The sequence below is a fragment of the Pseudophryne corroboree genome, chromosome 5 (assembly GCF_028390025.1).
Source record: "Pseudophryne corroboree isolate aPseCor3 chromosome 5, aPseCor3.hap2, whole genome shotgun sequence".
Taxonomy (NCBI): domain Eukaryota; kingdom Metazoa; phylum Chordata; class Amphibia; order Anura; family Myobatrachidae; genus Pseudophryne; species Pseudophryne corroboree.
Genome location: NC_086448.1, coordinates 272,592,169 through 272,597,186, shown reverse-complemented (window position 1 = coordinate 272,597,186; position 5,018 = coordinate 272,592,169). Strand labels below are relative to the sequence as shown.

Here is a 5,018-nt window from a genome sequence, read left to right as displayed (position 1 = left end):
TTGGTAGTTCTAAGAGAGAATTTATACTCTGATCGTAGAAAAATGACCCCTCCTATATACTATTATACTATTTCTCTCTATATATATTCGTTATATATGGATTTTCCTCTCTCTTGTTTATCATGTTTTTTTTCTGTATACTTTATAGCTGGATTTTCCTCTCTTTTTCTCTTTTTGGGTGTCTGTGTGGACACATGGACATGCATTTGCATACACTTGTTGATGTGTGTATGTATATGCAACTGTTTATGCATACACACAAGAAATGTGTATTGGATATTAGATCTGTCACAGACAATATAAATGGAAGCTAGTAAATATCATATAAAGATCATATAATTGTCTATTTCCTATACGTACATACAACTCCTCCCCGTATTGATATATGGAGAGGAATAATAAATAATGGTTATATATGGGGAATAATAAATAATGGTTACATATAGTTAATTTAGTCGGTATAAATTATTAATCCCCTTTTTGTGGATGATTCTGCCAAATTTATATACATGTGTGTATGTTTTTATATGCATACATGAATTGATTGATTGAATAATTAATATGTGTTGAGATGCATTCTTATTATATTTCTTTTATATATGTAAAAAAAAAAATTTTTGACATGTCTCGTAGATATTTACCAATATATTAATTAATTATTTATATATTGATATTTTATCACTATATTTTAGTTATTAGTATGATTTTTAAAAATAATGTCTTTCCCCCTTTACACTCTATAAGGAAATTATATGCTTGGTAATGCAGGTGGAATGATTTTATTGTTTCAGAGCTGTGCATAAAATCCTCCAATAATTGACAAAACACCTGTATTGTGTCTTAAACACAGCGAATGAGTGATTGATTACAGGTATGAGATCGAAATTACGAGGCGGTCTGAAGCCGTTATGCGCCTAAAAGCCGGTATGCGCTTCATAGCCAAAACGAGGCCTGTAACGCCCAGGAGACTGAGACGGCAGCATGACGGGAGTCCGTCAATTAAGCGCCAAGCTTAAATAGAGTGAAGGGAGGCATTTCATTCATTCTGATGAAGCCGCTGAACCCGGAGGGAGGCGGGGAAACGCGTCATTTACTCATCTCATTGCTGTTTGCACCACTGTATCCGGAGATCTCAATAGCCATCGATAACGCTCCACGGATCCTTCACTTCTATTCATGATCCCCCAGAGATGACTGCATGATAAAGGTTAAAGCACCAGCAGCTGGGGAGGACGCTCTTGGTGAAAGAATCCATAAGCAGGAGTGGTGAGATCGTTACTGTTTAATTGTCTGGCTAGACACGCTTTTAGAGGAAGCACAGTTTCACTTTATTAACGGACTTTGGCTACCTAAATGGGACAGTTAAACAGCTCCTAAGCTCACAATTATTGTGAAGAAAAAGTTCTTCTTTTCTCAAAAGTGACTGTTCTATAGTTATACAAAGGAGAACTCTGTGTGCTATTAAGTTGCAGTAAACATCAGAAAAGTTACATTCTAGCTATCACAGCATTTGTTGCTAAAAATTACAAGTGGACACAGAGTAATATATCACATTACATGTTGTATCTAGTCTGTTTTTAAATATATCATTGAATTAGTACGTTGACCGGCCGGTGGTACAAATTGCACATTATATACATGTTTATATGTGTTTTAATAAAAACAATTTTTTTTTAGTTCTAATCTATATGCGCTGTAACACCAGTTTCTTTGTTTCTTGTTTGATTTTTTAATCTAATAGGGGTGAGTAGCCCTATGTTACTGGCAGCATATTGATTAGAGGGACAGAGTGCTTGATTTCCGTTTTTGTTGTTTTGTAGCCTAATCAGAGGACTGATGGAGGAAATTGGAAATCCGTACCAACAAGGAGTAACATGACACAGAACAAAGCTATGAGCACTCCAACAACCAGCCTAAGGACATCCAACAGATTCTCGACCTTGCAGAGATACGGCTCAAGCAGTGACCAGGATTTTTTAACCCAAAGAACAGGGGCAAGTCAAAAGAACAGTATAAGAAACACACTGAAAGAGGACATACGTCATGCATCGCCCCTAAAAAGGAGACACGTAGAAGAAGAGGATCCCGAGGAGGCAGGAGGGAGGGAGCACAACAACAAAAAAAAGAACATTATAGCAACCAACCCAAGAGACAAAGGAATATTTAACCTATCCCAACATACCCTGACAGAACTGGAAATATCCCTCTTAGATAAAAGGACTCACTTTTGCACCGACAGAAGGCCTTAACAAGTTCGAGACATTTATCGACCTTAACAAGTTCGTCAGGAAACTTACATTGAAAAGACATTTCCTAAAGAAAGAGGACGCAGTAATAGCCAATTTTGAAAGCCGTTCAAAATCAGGCCTTAAACCCACCTCTAAGTACTACCCTTTAGAGTCCAAAGGGAGTAATATTAGTATGTTCTACGAACTAGTAAAGAAGGACCTGTGTGACATGGACCAGGAGAGAATTAAGGAGAAAATATCAACAATAGAGAAAGTGAAGCCCTAAAAAACCTACAAAAGAACAAAGGGATTATTATAAAACAAGCTGATAAAGGGGGGGACTGGTCATCATGGATCAGGATAAATACATCGCAGAGGCAGAAAGACTACTATCAGACAAAGAGTCGTATAAAAAACTGACAGTGGACCCGAAGGATGAATACATTGAAGAATTGAGGACATTACTTCTCCACGGTCTAAGAACAGAAATTATCACCAAAGAGGAGTATCAATTTTTAATGAGATCAGACCCCACTACCCCCATCTTTTATTTTTTACCAAAAATTCATAAAAGCTTGGAGAACCCGCCCGGAAGACCAATTGTGGCGGGAATAGATTCACTTACCACAAACTTGTCCGAATATGCTGATGTCTTTTTAAAACCATATGTAAAGGATCTTCCATCATACCTCAAGGATACAACGTCGGTATTGAGCCTTCTCAAAGACATTGAGTGGAAGGACACATATATGTGGGCCGCAATAGATGTCCAATTACTGTACACATGTATTGAGCATGAGAAAGGAGTAACAGCTTGCAAAGAATTTTTGGACAAAGATACCACGCTAACAACTAACCATAAAGATTTTATCTGTGACATCATGTATTTTATTCTTCATCATAATTATTTTAAATTCCTGGACCAATTTTATCTACAGAGGTGCGGCACCGCGATGGGTACTATTTTCTCGCCCAGTTTTGCGAATCTTTTTATGGGTTGTTGGGAAAAATCTTTTATATACGATCACCAAGTTTTTAACAGCAATATCATCTTTTATCGTAGGTACATAGATGATATTTTAATAATCTGGGATGGAGACATGGAATGTTTTAACCAATTTTTTAAACATATTAGTACCAACGAAATGAATCTTGCTTTTACATCCAACACAAGCAGGGAGTCCATTGAGTTCTTGGATTTGATTCTCACAGGAGAAAATGGGAGAATTACCACCAAAAACTACGTGAAACACGTGGATACCAATAGCTATCTCCACTATAAAAGCAATCACCTTAAAAGTTGGAAGAACAATATCCCATTCTCCCAATTTAGTAGAATCAAAAGAAACTGTAGTAAACCTGAGGACTGTCAATCACAACTGGAGATGTACAGAAGCAGATTCAAGCAAAAAGAGTACCCAGACACCATCCTGGAAGAAGCCATCACCAGAACCAATGAAACTGAAAGATCAAAACTGTTGGAATATAAAACAAGGGAAAAAACTAAGGACTCCACAGCATTCATAACAACTTTCAATCGACATGAAAAATTCATCCGAGAATCATTCAGGAACCATTGGAAAATTTTACTCATGGACCCTATTCTAAAAGAAATCCTCCCTACCCGTCCGGAAATAATATTCAAGAAATCACGGAACCTCAAGGACATACTAGCCCCAAGCATGTTAATACCTGACCAGGAGAAAGACCACACTTGGCCTAAATGTGTGGGTTCATATAAATGTGGGCGATGCAATGTATGCAGATAGCTACACCCTAATAGGAAAACCTTCACAGATGCAGAAAAAAAGAAGGAGCACAAGATCAAAGATTACATGAACTGCAACACACAGTCAGTCATATACCTTCTAGAATGCGACTACGGAAAACAATACATCGGGAAGACAAATAGACCACTAAAACTAAGAATAGAAGAGCATGTGAGGAATATTAAGAACAAAGTGGAAAGCCATGCTGTCTCCAAACACTTCACGGCAATGCATAACTCCAATCCGGAGGCATTGACATTCAAAGCCATTGAACTGGTTAAATTGGGAGACAGAGGTGGCGACCTGGCCAACAAACTGTCACGTCGTGAGATGTATTGGATTTTCCAACTACAGACATTACAACCAAAAGGATTTAATGACAATTATGAGATCGCCCCCTTCTTGTGAAAAATGGAAGTACAGTTATAGCCGTATCTTTTCCACATCACCCCCCCCTCCCCCTGTATCCTTCCCTCCCTCCCTCTCCCTCCACCCCCCCCCCACCCCCTCCCCACTCCATATCCTTCCCACCCTCCCTCCCTCACCCTCCCCTCCGCCCTTTCCCCCCCAACACACATTACTTGTTTGCACTTTTTAAATATCACTAATTCGGTAGCATTGGAGTTACAACCAAGAAGGTACAATGTCGGTACAGTCAAACCGCGCTGGATATGCCCAAATACGTCCGATCTTGGAAGCTAAGCAGTGCTGGGCCTGATCAGTACCAGTGAGGGGGACCACCTGGGAAGATCAGGTACTGTATAGTACAACAACAAATAGCTACCCGAGAAAGGTGTATACTCCATTTTAACCAAATCACAAACTCACAAAATAGAGCACTGGGCATCCAGCACACTTATATATATGAGTCATGTCTCCAGAATAAGACTAATCAGCACAGGCACTTTATGTATGCACTTTAATATACAGCTATCAGAGTAAGATGTATACTTTATTATTACCTCACAAAATAGAGCACTGGACACCCAGTATAATTATAGTCATGGGTTATGTCTTCTTA

The 5,018-nt window shown here is 38.6% G+C and overlaps 1 pseudogene; it reads left to right on the top strand.

Annotated features, from left to right (window-relative positions):
* The first annotated feature begins 4,644 nt into the window (after positions 1–4,644).
* LOC134931612 (5S ribosomal RNA) lies at positions 4,645–4,763 on the top strand (annotated as a pseudogene).
* The last annotated feature ends 255 nt before the right edge of the window (positions 4,764–5,018 follow it).